The 20,116-nt window shown below is 38.7% G+C and overlaps 1 long non-coding RNA gene across 1 annotated transcript in view; it reads left to right on the plus strand.

The window, feature by feature from the left end:
- Positions 1-9,423: 9,423 nt before the first annotated feature.
- The window catches only part of LOC112135539 (uncharacterized), a 32,447-nt gene continuing 21,754 nt past the window's right edge, over positions 9,424-20,116 (plus strand). The window contains exons 1-3 of the long non-coding RNA XR_002916816.2: positions 9,424-9,600; positions 12,295-12,376; positions 14,634-14,748. This is a non-coding gene — a long non-coding RNA (uncharacterized LOC112135539). The remainder of the gene's footprint in view (positions 9,601-12,294; positions 12,377-14,633; positions 14,749-20,116) is intronic.

The following is a 20,116-nucleotide window of genomic DNA, read 5'->3' on the forward strand; positions in this document are numbered from 1 at the left end:
TTATGTTATCTAATTTTCACAAAGTTCTATGATCTATTGTTATATTGAACTCATTTTACAGATAAGGACACTGGGGACACTTAAATTTTAAATAACCTACCAGAGGTTGTATAGTGAAGACCGTACCAGAGATTCACACTTAGGCCTAATCCTGAAACCTCTGTGCTCTTAACCACTTTGCAATATGAAGTCCTTTGTTCCTTACATTTTATTAGGATATGTTCAAGAGATATTGCAAACAATCAGAAAGTTGGAAGAGCAGAATGGCAGGTCCTTACATTGCTCAGTGTCAATATTAACATTCACTAGGCCAATAGACATTGCTGAGCATTTACTAAGTGCCAACTAGGGGTTCAGGATATGGATATAAGTGTTCAGAAAATAATATGACAAAGCTTAAACAAGGAATGCCCTATTATTTAGTCATTAAGAGAACAGAAGTAGATAGACAGGCAAGTTGCTAGGAAAACTCAGCTAAACCATACTAATTTTGCTTGAAACTGGAAGACAAAATTTGGTGAAGAATTGGTCTCTATGTGAAATACGCTAATCTGTGCCAAGAATCTGGTCTCTATCACGTAGTTACAAATGAGCCCACTGAAGAGAAACTCATGATGGACATTGGGGAAATTTCTCAGTGAAGACTTCTGTGTTCTCTGCCTCTTAAAAGTGAGTTGAAGGGAATGAGGATGATGACATTTTGCAGGGTGATTTTTTTGCTCTCTCACTGTCAATACTCATTCTCATATCATTCTCTTTTAAATTAAGTAGATAAAATTTAGGCCATTTTGCTGCACACTTGAATGCATGCAGTGAGCCGAGACTCCATCAAAATGAAATCAGCCAAACACAGCAACAACAGTGCATGAGAGTGGAAGGTTGGGATGGATCGATATGCTTAGGAAAGCCTAGGAGACCTGCCTGAGCCACTCCCATTTCTGCAACACCTCCTGAATCACTGGAGGACTTGGGACATTCAGTGAGATCAAAACCTGCCTTTTAGCCTTTGAGCAATGTCATGCTCACAGGCTTGAAAAGTAGACATAGATCTCCCTGCCAACAGCTGACAAGGGACTCAATCTTCCTCACAGCTGCTGTTGATCCATTGCATACAGTTTATGACAACATCTAGGGGCAGGGTGAGGCTTTCCAATACATCTCCCATTGTCCAGAGCTGCTCCTGAAATCCCGTGCATGCAGAGCTGGGACTCATCTCACCATATTGTCTACTCATGAAATTATTAACAACAACCTCCTGTGGTTGGTGTTTGGCAGGGAGATCTTGTTTCACACGTGGCTGGCATATATTCGGCCAACAAACCCACAGTTCACCCCACAAATAGACAAGTGATCTCAATTATCCACTGGCTGAAAGTACAATATGTCTCAGAGCCTCCTCTCTAGCCCATGGTTGGTTGATCCATGGACAAGGGTCTTGTTAAAAAAGAAAAAACATAGGTGTCAAGTCTTGGCAAGATTCCAAACTAAGGTCATCAATGGCAAGGTTTTCTGTGAGAATACAGCTCTAACCAGTGCAAGATAGTTCAATAAGCTTGTGAAAACGTTATGTTAGGTTTGGAAGATTGACGAACGGAAGGCCCCAGTGTTCGTTATGGCATTGGTCTCTCAAACTCTCTATTTCTTTTTCAACGTCTCATTAAAGTCTCTATTCAGGGACCACCTTGAATATGCAATGAAGAAACAAGCAGAAAGTGTTTATATTTTTTCCAGATATGTTAGAAACCACTAGACACAGCAGGTAAAGGACTTGTTTTTCAACTGTTTTCAAATCTGTGGTCTCATTTCGCCTTGCTCCTAACAGCACCAAGAGGGACGGCTACAGTTCTGTATTTTATCTCACAAGATGAATCAAACATCTCAGGCACGCGTCACCATTATTGTGGGGTTTTGAAAAGTGACACATTACTTTCCTAATTCAATTCATATGAAAACTTGCAGAGATAAAGTTTACCTAGTAGTCATATTAAATGAATGGAAAGCAGATAGTCCTGCGTACAAAATAGCATGCTGCCGCTGGTAAGAGTCAGCGGAAAGTTCTGACCCTCACTCACCACACACCTATCCCCAAGCTCCTCCTAATGTACATATTGCCAAATCCCAGCAACTTAATATAGTTAAATTCCCTGTAATAAAACAATTAAGTTCTTTGTAATGTATTTTTCTTTCTTTCTTCTTTAGTGCAAGTACCTAACCACCATTCTTTACACAATATAGTTAGGACAACCTGGGATAAACCTTGAAGGCCCCACTGAATTAAGCAAATGTAAAGCAAATTGATGCTCAATGTCCTGGAAGAACAATGCACAAAGGCCTTCCACCTAGTTAGTTTGTATATTACCTTGGATGCAGTCAGAAGACAGAAATCATATAGCAATTTGCACTGCGAATTTTAGCAAAGTATTAACTGTTAGTAGAAGATTAGCCACTAAGAAAGGAAGAAGGAAAATTCTGAAGAATATTCTAAGGCTGAGGTAGAGCCCCCCTCCCCAGGAAGCAACAAACTAGGAAGGAAAATCCCATCTCCGAAGCTGGGTTTCAGAGCCTGTTGTTGAGGGTGTGGCCAAAGCCTGCTGGATGGGGGGAAAGTTTGCCGGGTTGTTCCAGACCAGAGGTGATGCCAGTTGCCAGGCCAACTGTAGTGGGTAGAAAACAACAAGCAGGAAATAATCTCCTGAGTTGGCAGCTGGCTGGTGCTTGTGGTCAGGGAATCATTGGCCTGGGTCTGGCAGCTTGAACGTGCCCCACACGGCTGGCCATGGAGAAGGCTGAGAACAGACACTCCTGCAACACTCTCCAGTGGAAAAGTAGAAACGTTGACACGATCCAGCTCCAGCATCACAAGCTGTCAATGAAGGTGGATTTGACAACTGTTGAGAAACAATAATCTGACAACTGGCATTGTTGGAGTTTTTTGTTTGTTTACTTGCCTGTTGTTTGCTTGTTTTGGGCGAGTTGGAAAATACTACCTGGCCCCTCCATACACACTGCTTAGATCTGGAGGATAAAATGAACTAGTTAGCAAAAAGAGGCTGAGGTTTTCTGGACAGAAAAGCATAGCATCATTTCTCATAATTACAGCCTAGGCAGACTGGTCACAACAGACCAGGTCACACCTGAGGGGCTGTGGCCAAAGCCCAGGGGCAGGCAGGACATTGAAGTTTGGGGATTAAATTTACATCAATAAAGGTGGGTGTTGAGTCTTTGTACCAGGCCGGGTCTAGACGTCTATGTCTTTGAGGGAGCTTTCAAGTTTCTTTGGTGTGGCTGATACTAGAAACGTTTCTAGTCCTTGCCTCAACATCAATAAATCCATCTTGAAAAATAAAGGCTGAGCATGGTGACTGTGAACTACAGAGAGCTATAACCCTGAGCACAAGTTTGAGCCCCACGAATGCCCTGCGATATATGTGAGTCAGTAAGTGCACCCTGGGGAAGGTGCCGTATCTTCAATGCATACACTAGGCATTGAGTGTAGAGGACGGAGCTGGCTTGACCGTTCTGTCTACAGCTGCCACTAGAAGCAGGTACCTACCCTCATCCCAACAGGCATGAACCCCGACTCCAGCCTTAGGGAAGAGTAAGCCTCTCGGGTTATTGAGACAGGAGAAGGCTTAAGAGAGAAGTAGTGGGATTTTTTAAATAAATACAACATATTTTTAATAAGAAATAAATTTACAGAGAGAAAAATTAAAGTATTTCAAAAGAACATATTATAATAGGTCTTAACTCTACCCCTTCTCCAACCCACCCAGGTTCACTCTCAAGAAACTATTGTATTATTAGAGTTTTGGTAGTGCTTCCAAAGATATGGTATGCATTATAACTACGCACACACACACACATATATATATTCTATATATAATCTATATATTATATACATATATATAATCTTATTCTGTTTCCACACAAACAGCATTCTACACACTGTTCTGTGCTTTGAGCTTTGAATTTTTTTTTAACTTTTCGAGTTATACTTTTACCGACAATGTATAAGCCATAGTTGCCTGTCTCCTCACACCTTATTAAATTTTGCTAGTCTAATAGATGAAAGATTGAATCCCTAGGTTTGAATTTTTACTTAATTTATTCAAAGTAACACTTCGTATTTTTGGTTAGGTTGAATATCCATTTATATTTTTTTTCTACTGTGACTTGTCTATTTAAATTACCTCCCATTTTCCCATTATGTTGCTTCTTGACTAAGAGATGCTATTCTTCTCTGAGTTCGGAGATCAAAATGTGTTTCTCTCATTTTTTCACTTGATTGGTAGGTTTATTTACTTATTTGTTTTGGTGATTTTTGTCATGCAGTGATTTTTAAAATGTATTTAAATGTATTAGTCTTTTTAATTTTAATTCCCTAAAAAGGCCTTTGGAACCACAATATTACAATGTATTTCCATGGTTCATCTAATAATTTAGTATCTTACATTTAAATATTTAATACAGTTTTGGGTATAATTCATGAGGTAATATTCTAACTTTATTTTTCCCATACGAATACACAAGTCTTTTTATATAGTTGTACAAAAAAATTTCTCTTCCAGGCCGGGTGCAGTGGCTCACACTTGTAATCCCAGCACTTTGGGAGGCCGAGGTGGGCAGATCACCTGAGGTCAGGAGTTCGAGATCAGCCTGGTCAATATGTTGAAACGCCATCTCTACCAAAAATACAAAACTTAGCCAGGCATGGTGGTGGGTGCCTGTAATCCCAGCTACTGGGGAGGCTGAGGCAGGAGAATCACTTGAACCCCGGAGTCAGAGGTTTCAGTGAGCCAAGATCACATCACTGCACTCCAGCCTGGGTGACAGAGCGAGGCTATGTCTAGAAAGAAAAAAAAAAATCTCTTCCAAATCAAGTTTAATGATACTTCTCTCAATGTTGACAGTCCTGAAAAAAATTGTGCTTTTTAAACCTTTGTTTAGTTTTTAAAATATGCTAGACTTCATTTTGAACTTTTTCCTGAAACTAATTATTTGAACTTTTTCATGGACTCCTAATTACGTGTATGTTGAATCTGCTTTCTCTGCCTTCTCTAGATGTCATTTTTTATCATTCATACTAAGATTATGTTAGTTTCATTTTACTGTATTTACATCTACGATTCCTGTCTTCTGCCTTATTGGAAGCGACTTTTCTCCCCTGTGTGCCTTGTTTTTTCACGCTAATTTCTGTGATGTTTACATTTTTTAAATGTTTGTATTTTTAAAAAATTTTTAATACTCAAACTTCACTTCTTTCTAGTGTGTAGTCACCTGACTTTTGTGCATTACTTTGTATTCTTATTTTATAGATTCAATTGCTTCATTACAGTATTCATTTTTTAAAAAAAATTCATGAGAAATATTTGAAGATGATTTTGATCTATAGCCACGTATTTCTGTTGAACATTATAAATTCACCAGTTGCTCCATATTTTCTTTGTTTTATAATGGTATTTTATATATGTTGCACTGGTTCTTCTTAATTATTCATCCCTGAATTAAATAAGCTTTTGCCAAAACAGTTATTTCGGGGAAAGTTTTATGGTAATAAGTCAGGATTACTTACGTACCAGGAAGAATTTGTGTCTTGACCATGGCATTGTGAGTGAGTTTTAATCCGTACTTCTCCCCAGCCAGTAAAATGTCCAGGCATAGGGCTGATTACAATGAGAGACTTCTCATTTACCTCTGTCCTGAAGATGATGCCAACTTCAACATTTTCAAATGAAAAGCCTCCTGGTGGTTTCTTGAGGAATTGATTGGAAATAAATAAAATAAATATAGTTGTAGCATGTCTTGTGTGAGTGTATAAGTCAGACTATGACTGATTCACAGGGTTTTGAAACAGGAATTTTATACTAAAATTGGCTAAAATATTCGTAACCAGCACAGTCACATTATCTCTGTAGACTATGAAATACAAATGTTATACCAGAACATTTAAGTGTTTCTTCTTTCCCTTACAGCATCCTAATTCACATAGCATTCTATCTTACAATAGGAATAGTCAAGTCTCAATTATCTAAGATATTCTTTAAAAAAAAGTGTGCTATTTTCCTCTTGGAATATATTCTTCCATTAACAGTCAATAAACCCATAGATTAATGGAGAGACAAGAGAGATGCTGACAAAAATAATGAAAGGTAGGCCCTTTATATTTTTAATTCACAAGCAAATATTTTCCATAATAGCCAAAATCCATATCAAATAACTTTGATATATAGGATTATTTTGTTTCTGGATGATACTAAACTAGACTTTGATCTGTATCATCCTTAATCACTACCATCACTATATCTGTCATCACTTTCTCTCTTATCCTTAAATCACTTAATTACTCTATTTCCACTAGTTTTTAATTAATAGATGAGAACCTCTAAAGTCATTATGATTGTATCTCAAATACACTACATATTGTATAAATATATCTTGTATTAGTCTGTTCTCACACTGTTATAAAGAAATACCTGAGACTGGGTAATTTATATGGAAAAGAGGTTTAATTGGCTCACACTTCTTCAGGCTGTACAGGAAGCATAGCAGCTTCTGCTTCTGGGGAGGCCTCAAGAAACTTAAGAAACTTACAATCATGGCAGAAGGCAAAGCTGGAGCAGGTGACTTACATGGCTGGAGGAGGAGCAAGAGAGGGAGGAAGGAGGTGCTACACACTTTTAAACAATCAGATCTCGTGAGCACTTACTATCATGAAAGGAGCACCAAGAGGATGGTGCTAACCCATTCATGAGAAACCACCCCCCTGATCCAATCACCTCCCTCCCACCAGGCCCCACCTTAACACTGGGTATTACAATTCAATGTGATATTTGGGCGGATACACAGATCCAAACCATATCACATGTATGTATTTAATTGGGCTTTCAGAAGAGACTGGTGACACCTAAAGTAATGACCTCTGCAAAAGAAGATAGAGTAAATTTTGAGATTGATCTTTTTGGTGGAGTAGGGGGGAAGGAAGGGCAGAAAGGATTATAGGGTAGTTCTCATTAAGCAACAGAATAACATGCAAGCAAAACAAGTCTTTACACTTAGAACCAATTTAAATTATCCAATTCTTCACCCACACACATTAAGCTAGCTGATCTCAGGATTGAAAATAAAACAAAACTTCCTGTAACTCATAATATGTAACCCATAAAGCTCCCAGAAAACAGATTCTAGTGTCTTAAGGCATACTTCTCCAATACAATCATTTGGACACCATCACATTTATGAAATCAAACTCAGAGGAATGGGGGTGCTAGGGTTTAGATATGGTTTGCTTGGCCCCACCAGGTCTCATGTTGAAATCTGATCCCCAGTGTTGGAGGTAGGGCCCAATTGGAGGTGTTTGTTCTTGGGGATGAATCAGTCATGAATGGATTGATCCTATCTGTGCAGTAATGAGTGAGTTCTCACTCTTATTTCCTGAAAGAGTTTGCTCAAGAGCTGGTTGTTAAGAAGAGCCTGGCACATTCTCCCCCTTTTGATTTTTCTCTTGCCATATAATCTGAACATGCCAGCCTCCCATTGCCCTTCTGCCATGAGTGGAAGCAGCCTGAGTCCCTCACAAGAAGCAGATGCTGGCACCATGCTTCTTGTGCAACCTGCAGAACTATGAGCTAAATAAACCTCTTTTCTTTTTGAATTAACAAGCCTGAGATATTCCTTTATAGAAACACAAATAAACAAATACAGGAGGTACAAACATAAAGGGTTAGCATGAAGGAGTTATTCTGTGGTGATAGAAGAATTCTGTATTTTGATTGTGATAATGATTATATGAATCTGTATATCGGACAAATTGCATAGAACTACATACATACACACATGCATGAATACATGTAAAAGTACTGAAAACTAAATAAGATCTATAGTCCAGTTAACAACAATGTACCAATGTCAATTTCTTTGTTTGATGTTGTCCTACCATTATAATATGATGTCATGCTTGGGGGAAGCTGGGTGAATGGTGCAGGGGTTCCTACGTACTCTTTTGCACAACACTCTGAGTCTATAATTACTTTGAAAGTTTTTTTTTAAGCTAAGGAAAAGTTTCTTTCATTCAATAATCAACATCAACATTAACTTTCAACTGTTGACCTACATTACCACAGGGGTGAGCAGCTTGGGAGAAGAGGGCTCCTCAGTCTTGGTGCCAACGTGTTGTTTCTTGGCACCCCTACTGTTAATCTTAAGCAGACCTCCAGACCTACTCCAAATAAGCACACCAGTTGTGTAAAGCCAAGTATCCTGTTCAAGATCTTTTCTAGTCTTCATCCTTCCCTAGTTAGATTGCTACTTGAAACACTTTGGAAGCCACCATTAGATTGAGGGCTACTATTGGTAGTTCACAGACCCAGACGGAAGAAGACACAGAGGTCAGCTGGAGAATTATAAGGTCTTCTTAATCTTATCCAATGTTTTTCAAGGATAGCAAATAAAATTCTGTCACTAACTTGGTTTTATTTATGTGACAAATATTTAGTCAGTGCCTTCCCTGAAAGTCCTGAAACTTGTGAAAATTATTCCTGGTTGCCCAGTGCCTACAGGATAAATTCCAAATCACTGAGTCGCTCACATAAACTCTTTCACAATATTTGCCCAACCTGCCTCTCTAGACCTATTTTTTTTTCTTACTCCTTTCACCATCATTCTTCTTCAGGTTACCCTTACCCCAGAGGATATGATGCATTCTATATTCATCCATGTACATTTACTTGCAGTTTCACAAATATTGCACCACCCATTGTTCCTGCTAATCACTAAGTTTAGAATGTTTCCTCTGCCATTCCTGGAATATCCCTTGTCCCAACACACACACACACACACACACACACACACACACACACACACTCAAGCACAGAAAACACATACAAATCTTTTAGGGCCCACTTCAAAAGTGTTTGCTTTGACATATTCCCTAACTAAGCCCTGTGATTTAGAATGGCCACTTCTTTTCAGCTCCTTGCATTAGGAGGTGGAGACAGTTTTCCCCATTCTTGATTCTGGAATGGTCCAGTTAATTGTTCTCACCAGTTGAATGCAGTAGAGGTGGCACTGTGTGACTGTCCAGTCTCACTCAAGAGGCCTTGCAGTTTTTGTTCTCACTCTCTTGGAAAGCTGCTGCCCCCATATTAAAAACCTGGGTCAATATGCTGGAAAAGCCACATGGAGGAGGGCCAAGACACTCAGCTGCAAATTCCATGTTACTGCCAAGTATGTGAAGGAAACTTTCTTGGATCCTCTGGCTGCAGCCAAAACACCATGAGTAATCCCAAGAGATGACAACAGAAGAGCTGTGTGGCTGAGCCCAGATCCCAGAGCAAAATCATGAACAATACCTTTTGTTTGAAGGTTCTTTTTTGGAATGATTTGTTACACAGTACTAGACAATTGATACAGCCTCACCCCAACTCCAACCTCAAATAACTAGTCATTCTGAATTCTGAAAGACCACAGCACTCTATGTCTACTTCTATTATAGATTCATATTCGACCATAATTATTTATTTCAACATTTCTCTGCACTACCAGACTTTGGGTTCCCTGCAACTAAAAATATTGCTTGGACCTCATGCTGTACCTGAATACCTGGTAAGCACTAAAGTAATAATTGGTAAAGCAATGAAAAGCTAAAGGACTGGCCTTACTCAGGTTGATCCTGTCTGAGTGTGTTCATCAAACTACAGGCAGAAGGAACTTTCACTTCGTACACTGGAAAGAATAGTGAACCTCATGCCTCAGTGGTGTGGCTCACCTGAGGTTAAGTTTAGCAGCAGTAGTAGACTGGAACTTTTTAGAATGCTAAGATTCAATAGCCTCAGATGAACAGTATTTTACTAGCTCTGCCAATCTAAAAGCCTAGGGAACTCTTTGCTTGCAAATAAAAGAATATAATTCCAAGCAAAATCCTGTAAGACTTGGCTTTGAGTCAAAATTATAAAAATAAAAACATTTGTTTTTTACAATTCCTCTCTAGAGTTTTGTTCAGCATTATCCAGATGAAGTTGAGTTACTCACTATAACCTATAGTTATTTGCATATAACTGGTGACATGGCTGAAAAAAGGAGGATCTTATCAATTATCTTCAGATAATAATTTCTCCAGTTTAGAACCATATTTTGCATATATTTTAGCTGGACGAGTCCAACTATTGAATCATTAAGTAATCCATTTCTAAGCATGGATATTAAGTTACTTTTTTACATTTAGTTAAGGTTGCATTATTGCATTTAGTACTATTTTCATCTTATGTGTTACTGTTAATAGTATGTTATCTTTAATCACTAGATGAAGTTGGAAGGCAAAAAATGATTGAGTAAGGGGCTTGGAAGAAGAAATTTTCAATTCTTGTTTTGCTTTGTCAGTGACTTGCTCTTTGTCCCTTTTCATCTTAAATATTTGTCCCTAGTTTCTTTACTGGCAATGCCTTTTAATGAAAAAAGAAATGTTTTAATTAACCACAATAGTATTTGTTTATGTTAACTTAAAAATTACAGCATTTGCAAATTCTTAACTACAACCAAAATCAACAGCTAGCCTAATTTTAAAAAAGACTTTAGAATGCCTTGATATCTATTGGAACATTACATATTTGTGATCCATTTTACTTTCTACTGTTGAACAGCAGATCCTTCTGGTTCAAGAAAGGCTACAAATCCTTATTAAGTTGTTGTAGTATTGGCAAAATACAAACCAAACTCTATATTAGTGAGCCTGTATTTATTTGTAAGAAAATTTAATCCATATGATTTTGAGTCATTGTCACTTACAGTAATACAAGCAAATCATGCTGCGTAAGTGCTACTTGATTTCCAAGATGCCTTTTGAACCATCTTTTGAGGTAGTCTTTTTTATTTAGGACAAGAAGGTTTACTTTTACTGGTTGAAAAAAGACTCAAGTTTGAGTAAAAATATGGGCATTCATCACAGCAGAGGATGAAAAACAGACTTCTTCAGACAAGTAACAGCGTAAGTGTTGAGGAGTGTTCTAGACAGATAGACTGACTCAGCTGTGACGTGTACACTTTCTGGGCAAAGATTAACCCTCCTGCCAGCATAAGCCAACAGTAATAAGCAAGTCAACTTTTCTTTTCCACATTGTCCAATGTAGATAACTGGTGACTGAATTAAAAATGCAAATCAAATTATTGTAAAGTGAATGTTTGTTGATTTTGTAACATTTATGTAGGTGGGAGAGCCAGGGTTTGAATCAGTCTTGTGTTGTCTGTTGAACTGGGTGCTGAATGGAATCCACCTAAACTGGCTGGTCCTCAAACTTCATACCAGAGCAATGAATCACCTTCAAAGCTAACTCAGGGAGCATATTGGCTCCAAAGACCATTAACCCTGGGAACTCCCCAACTGAAAGGTGGGACTGGAGAGATTTAGAACTGCTGGCTTGGAGCTGTGAGTCATGGTTGAATGCCAACAACCTGGCATAAATCACAGAAGCACTTGAATTTCACATTCATTACTTACAACAGTGTGGAAATTGCTCAACATTTATGGCAGACATGCATTCCACAGATATAAAAATAAAAGTTCATTAGAAAACTTGATATTAAATTTAGACACTGAGAATTAAATTCCAGGAGAGCCAATCTTTATCAAATCATAAATAAGAAATAGAGTGGTTCCACTGTTTAACTTTTCTTTTTCATAATCTATATGGCCAAAAATCTTAATCAAAAGACATGACATTTAGAGACAAAAAAACATAGATTTAAGATCCTACTCTGCTGATCACTAGTTAATTGATGTTGGGAAATAACAAAACTCTCTATTGCAGCTTTAGTTTTTTCAGCCTAATGTGCATCATAGGGTTAACATCAAGATCCAATGAGGTACTATGTCTAGCAACCTTTTAGAGACATTAATTTAGAGTCATTCATTTATCCTTTGGATTATATGTGCAAAATTGAGAAAAAGGCATAAGCACAAAATTTCATGTGACTAAAACTCAGGAATCTCTGAATATTTTTAACTTCTGTAGGAAAATGTTGTAAGATCTATAACACTATTTCAATCTGTTTCTAGGCATTAAGAACTTATTTACCTCATAACCCAAATTCATGCTCCCCAATAAAAAATGAGTAACATCAGGGTATAAAATGCCAGCTGCAAGAGTATTCACAACCATATACAATGAAGAGTCACACTTCCAAGAAGAAAGCCGATGTCCCACTTCAGCATCAAATCTAAGACACTGCATTTCACTTTCTCTGTACAATATCATAATGTTTGTTAATCTCTTGGTTTTATTTCAAAAATGAAACTATATTTAGAGAGGAAACAAATTCTACCAGTTGCTGTTGGAAGCAAAAGATCTTTTTCATTCTTGGATGCTTTATATTTGGACAGAGAAAGGTACATATTTGAGCCATATGTGAATTCAAGTCTAATGTATTAGTTTGATTGTGCCAGAGTTCCTAGAGGGCTCCAGAAACCAAAGGATGTGGCTGGTCACCCTAATTTTGGAGACTTGAATGCCTTTGTTCATAGTAAGAATCCAGAACAGAACATAGCAACTTCTGTTCCTCATGATTTTGTATACTCCATCCATAATCATCTGTCCTCGTTCCAGACGCTAGTTTGGTTTACCCTATGGTAGCAAAATCAGTCAGTTTTCATTTTTTCGGGGGGAGAGGAGACTACTGGCAGGAGGCGGAGGAAGGCAGAGTAGAATGATAAAATTGTGTGTGAAACATGGCTGCTCAGCCCAGTACTAGCAATAGCAATCATTTTGCTATCTTTCTTCCATGTCTATTAAGTGAGAGTTTGGCCTGGTTGATTTCTAAGATCTTTTCTACGTCCGACAGTGAGTAATCTTATCAAGTTCTTGAATTAGGCCACCACAAATGACTACAATCATTTGGCTCATATAAAGATGAATTAATGCAAAAAAATGCTTGCATAAATGAAGGTATGCCACAAAAGAAATATAAATGGAGGTAAAGAGAGCTATACCATTTTAATGCAATCATGATTTTGACTTCAGTACACTCTGGAATATACCAGTCAAATTACAACATCTTCTCCCTAAGGCAGGCATTTCAGTAGTGGACATAAGAGAACTAGTGTATCAGTCAGGATCCTCCATAGAAAAAGAACGAAGAGAATATGTAAATCCACCTTTGTTTGATTGATTGAGTAGTTGCCTCATCCCACAGTTGTGAGGACTGTCAAGTCTGAAACCCATATCTCAGGCTCACAGTGTAGAAACTCAGGTAGGATTTGATGCTACAGATTTGATGCTATGGCCTTGAGACAGAATTCCTCCTCCAGGATAGCCCTTAGGCTGTCCTTCAACAGATGAATGGTTCAGCTTACTGTGCTGTTCAGCTTTCAATTGATTGGATGACATTCATTCACATTATCATGGGTAATACCTTTTACTTAAAGACAACTGCATCAGCAAAATACCTTCACAGTAACACCCAGACTAGTGTTTGATTAAATAACCTGCTTTTTAGCTGAGTTAACTCAGAAGACTAACCATAACAACTAGTGTTGAGTTAAAGAATATTCTCTTTTCAATAAAACATTAGGGATTCCGCCAAATAGAGTTAATGCTCTGAAATTTGTCAGAGTTTGTAACAGATTTTACATTTCTGCCAGTCCATGTCAATATTTTCTTCATGCATCTAGTTGTCAGTTTATTTAGTTAAAGATGCCCAAACCACTTGGTGATTGAGTACATGACTTTGTTGCCAATGGCATTATGTATAGGAATATTTTAATAGGAACTTGTTCACAAGTCTACATTTATGCACATTTTTGAATGTTAAAATATTTACAGAATTTTTTAAATCAATGGGCATAACCATGTAGAATCTTAGAACTGCATGGGCCTTCAAGATTATGTCGCTCTACTTTTCACTCAATGCCACAATATCTTCTTCCTTAATGTTGAAATTTTTGGAATATTCCCGATGATGGGTAGATTATTACTTCAAATATCAGTGGATTCTCAGTTCTAAATAGCTCATTACTGGAAAGCTCTTTCACAAGATGGCCTGTGTCTATCAACCTGATAGTTCCATCCATTGACCATCTCTCTGCTCTGTAAAGACATGTATGATAATCTATCATTTCTATAAATCCAATCCTAGTTTCACATATGATCTCTAAAACATTTGTAAACAGCTCTCTGCTTTCTTCACCATGCCTCAGGTGGCACTATAAATTACTTTCACTATCTCCCTAATCCCCACTATACTCTAAAAATAAAAAAAATGGAGTATTAATTCATCAGATGTTTATTGAGTTGAATCTATATGTAAGTTGCTAGATGAAGTTTTGGCATTGTGCCATTTATCTAAAAAACTCAGACAAAGGCATTTTTAGTTAATGTAATAAAGCCTTAAAATGAATTTAAGGCCAAGATATAGGTATCCATACTTTCAGAATAACTAAATCTTGGTTATTCCTTCACAACTAAAAAGGCAAAAGCCATGTTAATAAATGGATAATATGTTTTTATGCAAACTAGATATGCATCATTGGAAGGAAATTAATAGCAATGTTGGTGAACTATGTTTGAGTTTAGGAATTTAGTAGGAAATCAGATAACTTGTGAAGTTAACCATTTTCTTTTCCTTTTCTTCTTCATCAATCCAAACAGAATCAGAATCCGTCCTTCTTTTTCCTAACTGGAATTTGAGAGACATGAGAAGGGACCTAAACACGCAGCCTTCAGTATCTGGTGGAAAGAGATAAGGTGTCTCAAGGAACGTTGGGTAAGGATGGGGTGTCAGGGACATCTGAACGAAGAAAGTTTAAAGGAGAGGCCTGTGGAAAAGCACAAGTGTGTCCAAAATTGGTGGGTTCTTGGTATCGCTGACTTCAAGAATGAAGCCATGGACCCTTGCCGTGAGTGTTACAGTTCTGAAAGATGGTGCGTCCGGAGTTTGTTCCTTCTGAAGTTCAGACGTGTTCAGAGTTTCTTCCTTCTGGTGGGTTCCTGGTCTCGCTGGCTTCAGGAGTGAAGCTGCAGACCTTCGCGGTGAGTGTTACAGTTTGTAAAAGCAGTGGGGACCCAAAGAGTGAGCAGCAACAAGATTTATCACAAAGAGTGAAAGAACAAACAGTGGGTTGCCTGCAGGCTAGGGCAGCCTGCTTTTATTGCCTTATCTGACTCCACCCACATCCTGCTGATTGGCCCATTTTACAGAGAGCTTATTGGTCCATTTTACAGAGAGCTGATTGGCCCATTTTGACAGGGAACTGATTGGTTCGTTTACAATCCCTGAGCTAGACACAGAGTGCTGATTGGTGCATTTACAATCCTCCAGCTAGACATAAAAGTTCTCCAAGTCCCCACCAGATTAGCTAGACACAGAGCACTGATTGGTGTGTTTACAAACCTTTAGCTAGATACAGAGTGTTGATTGGTGCATTTACAAACCTTGAGCTAGACACAGTGCTGATTTGTGCATTTACAAACCTTGAGCTAGACACAGAGTGCTGATTGGTGTGTTTACAAACCTTGAGCTAGACAGAGAAGGCTGATTGGTGGATTTACAATCCTTTAGCTAGATATAAAAGTTCTCCAAGTCCCCACCAGATTGGCTAGATACAGAGTGCTGATTGGTACATCCACAAACCTGGAGCTAGACACAGAGTGCTGATTGGTGCATATACAATCCTCCAGCTAGACAAAAAAGTTCTCCATGTCCCCACCCAACTCAGGAACCTAGCTGGCTTCGCCTAGTGGATCCCGCGCCAGGGCCACGGATGGAGCTGCCTGGCAGTCCCCTGCCGTGCACCTGCACTTCTCAGCCCTTGGGCGATGGATGGGACCAGGAGCCGAGGAGGAGTGGGCGGCACCTGTCGGGGAGGCTCAGGCCGCGCTGGAGCACACCACAGGGGGACTCGGGCATGGCAGGCTGCAGGTCCCGAGCCCTGCCCCACGGGGAGGCAGCTGAGGCCTGGCGAGAATTCAAGCACCACATGGGCAGGCCAGCAGTGCTGGGGGGACTCGGCACCACCTCTGCAGCTGCTGCCCTGGGTGCTAAGCCCCTCATTGCCCAGGGCTGGCGGTGCCAGCCATTGGCTCTGAGCAGAACCTGCCGAGCCCACACCCACCTGGAACTTGCCCTGGCCTACAAGTGCCATGTGCAGCCCAGGATCCCACCCACGCCTCTCCCTCCACACCTCCCCACAAGAAGAGGGAGCAGCTCCAGCCTCGGCCAGCCCAGAGAGGGGCTCCCACAGTACAGCGGCGGGCTGAAGGGCTCCTCGAGCGTGGCCAGAGCGGACGCCCAGGCCGAGGAGGCGCTGAGAGCGAGTGCGGGCCGCCAGCATGTTGTCACCTCTCACAAGGACTAAAGAGAAGAGTGCTTACAGTCTTCTGGAACACCTTCCCTTCCCCGTAATTGCTTAAATATCTCAGTAATATTTTATAATTACTGAAGATATTTCCACAAATGGAAACATTTCCTTAGACGTGTTTGTTCAACCTAAATCAATATGGTGGTTAAAACCTGTATATGAATGTTTAGGGCAGCTTTATCCATAATGGCCAAGTACTAGAGCAAACCAGATGTCCTTCAACAGATGAATGGTTCAGCCAACTGTGCTGCATCCACAGCACGAAACACTCACTACCCAGTAATTAAAAAAAAAAAAAATACCAAACTACCGATACATGCAAAAATTTGTATCCAAGGAATTAGGCTGAATAAAAGAAAAAAAAAAAGCCAGCCCTGAAGGCCTACATACTATTTGATTTCATTTATACAACATTCTTTAGGTGACATAATTAGAGAAATGGATAATGGATTGGTGATTTTTAAAGACTGAGGGAGGTGGTAGGAAACTGTGGCTACGAAAGAGCAATACAGGACCTTTGTGATGACAGAACTCTTCTATCTCTTGACCGTATCAATGTCAATATCCTGGTGTAATATTATACAATGGTTTTGCAAGATGTTGCCATTGAGGAAGACTAGGTAAAGTTTACATGGGATCTTTCTCTATTATGTCTTACTGCTGCATGTGAATCTATAATTATCTCAAAATCAAAAGTTTAAATAATCATATGGGCATATTTAGGTCTGCATCTGCATTATCTATTCTGCTCTTTTTCTGTTGATCTATGTCTGTCTCTCCACCAATTCTACACTGTCTTGATTACTGCAGCCTTAGTAAGCCTTTGTATCAAGTGGAGTGCCTCTTCCCACTTTATTCTTTACTTTCTAGATTGCTTTCACATTTCTAGGCTATATGTGTTTTCATACTAATTTTCAAATACGCTTGTGTATGTCTACAAAATGTCTTGCTGAAATTTAGATAGGAATTATATTATACCTATAGATCAATTTGGGGGGAATTGAGAATTGTATTATTTTAAGTCTTTTCAATTAATAAAGACAGTATTCCCATTTAGCTCTTCTTTAAGTTTCATCATAGCATTTATAATTTTCAGCATAAAGAGATTGTACATATTCTGTTAAGTTTATAGCTAAGTATTTCATTTTCTTTAGAGTTATTTTGTAAAAGATTGGTTTTGAACTGTGTGTCTAATTTTGATTTTCAGGTATTTGTTGTTAGTACACAGAAATGTGACTAATTTTTGTGTGTTGATCTTGTATTCTGAAAACTTGAGGACTTTTTGGGAGGCAGATTCCTTGAAATTTTCTATGTAAATAATTATGTCATCTGAAAATAGGGACAGTTTTATTTCTTACTTTACAAACTTCCAACCTTTTTGTTTGTTTGTTTCGTTTGCCTTATTGTAATGGCTGAAACTTTTAGTACTATGTTGATTAAGATTAGTGGATAGATATCCTTGCCTCGTTCCTAATCTCAGGGAGAAAATTTGGTGAGAAAGTCATCTACACTTAGGTGTGATGTTAGATAAAGGGTTTTCATAGATGCTCATTAGTAAGTTGAAGAAGTTCCCTTCTATTCCTATTTTTCTGAGTTATTTTTTTCAATCATGAATGGATGTTGAATTTTGTCAAATGCTTTGCTCTATATTGATTTATATGATCATGTGATTTTTCTTAACATGTTGATATGGCGAATTATACTGATTGATTTTGAATGTTAGATCGGCCCCACATAGTTGGAACAAAGCCTGCTTAGTCATGGTGTATAATTCATTTTATATATTGCTGTAGTTGATTTGCGAATATTTTGTGGAGGATTTTTGTTATTAGGAATAATTGCCTATAGTTTTATTTTTTTAAATTTGTATTTTCTTTTCAGTTTTTGATATCAGAGTAATTCTAGTCTCAAAAAATGAGATGAAAAATATTACCTAAAATTGGTGTCAATCCTTCTTAAAAGTTGGTAGCACTCTCCTGTGAAACCACCTGGACCTGGACATTTCTTCTTCGGGACATCTTAATTACAAATTGAATTTCCTTAATGGTTATAGAAATATTCAGATTGGCAAACTCATCTTGGCTGAGTTTGGGTGGCTGGTGGTTTTCAAGGAATTGGTCTGTTTTTCCTGTGTTATTGAATTCATGAGCATTCAAAGGGTTAAAACATATGAATAGTCTGCTGTGGTATAGTCAGCCTCCAAGATGAGCCTCAATGATTCTTGCCTCTTGCTATTCACACTCTTGTGTAGTCACCTTGCACATTATACTGGAGTTGGCCTGTGTGAAATATAGACTATGTCAGAAATGGCAATTATGTCTCTTCCAACACTGGGTTATAAAAGACATTGCAGCTTCTGGTATAGTCTCTGTCTCTGACTATGGCTCTGAGGAAATCCAGCTGCCACACTGTGTGTAGCTCTATGGAGAAGCCATGTGGTGGAGACATCAGCTCTGTGAGTGCACCATCTTGGATATGGATTCTCCAGTCCAGTCAAGGTTTCAGATGCCTGCAGCTCTGGCCAACATCTTGCCCACAATTTCATGAGGGACCACGATCCAGGTCATTCAGCTAAGCTCCTCTTAAATTCCTGTCTCTCACAAATTCTAAGATAATAAATGTTACTTTAAATTGCTCAGTTTTGGAGAAATTTATTAGGCAACAACAGATAACTAATAAGATTGCCATTAATATAATTTTAGGACCATTGAACCAGAATGATTTTCCTTTTTCTTCAGTTTTAATTATTTGATCTTTCTTTTATTCATTCACTTATTCATTCCTTCAGTAAATAAATATTGAATAGACCTCTACTATAAGCCATACGTTATATTGGGTCTGAGAATACAAGAATGTTAAACAGAATATTAAATAGAATTTTCCTTTTCTATCAGCTCCAAATTAAGGGGCAATAGATAATTGCCCCTTTCTCCTAAAGACAATATCTTGGAATTACAACACATACCTTCTAGGGCTTAATAAAAAATAGTAGGATTAGTCCTGTGCCCCTCAAGCCAGGTAGCTTCTGGAGAAGCAACCAGCTTCTACAAAGCAAGGCCAGAAATCTAAAAGGAATTCATAAATGAGAGTTGTTAGAGTAGGAAGATCGTGAGAGAAACACTCTGGCCTTTCTCCTCTCCTTCCCATTGGGGGGATTTTTCAACAGGGTCTCCACAGAGATGGAGTTGAAGTGCCTCGAGAAGATTGGCAACTTATTCACCAGCCTAATGAAGCAGAGCTGCAGAATCACTTATGCTTAAATCAGTACTGCTGCTGAGCTGAGAAATTTCACCCAGGTATGACAAGCATGCACTAGGGTTTAAAGGTTATAGGCTAGAATGGAAACCAATAACTGCTTCTTTTATGGTGCATTCCTAAGGCAGGAGACTGTCTGGAGTAGCTACCATTGTAAAGGAGAGAGTGCAGCAGTAGCCAGCACAGCTTCTATGCACCTGTCTCCAAACCTTCATCCCTTTCCCTTCCTTCTCCCTGGGAAGTCGGAAGCAGCAGAGAGAGGAAGTAAAGGAATCATGGAAAATTAAACACTCCCTCCCTACACACACACACACACACACACACACAAACGATCCCTGAACAATGAGTTAAATCTGAATTTGGATAGAGCAGATAAATAGTATTGCATATGAGATTTGAGGTTTCAATGGATTTAGCAATCCCAGAATGTGACCACAAATCTATGAAATATGCTTGAGCTGTGATGAGAAGTGGGAAAGGAAGATACAAAAGAACATGTCTGAAAATAGTTAATAGAGA

Source organism: Pongo abelii, chromosome 9, assembly GCF_028885655.2.
Source record: "Pongo abelii isolate AG06213 chromosome 9, NHGRI_mPonAbe1-v2.0_pri, whole genome shotgun sequence".
NCBI lineage: Eukaryota > Metazoa > Chordata > Mammalia > Primates > Hominidae > Pongo > Pongo abelii.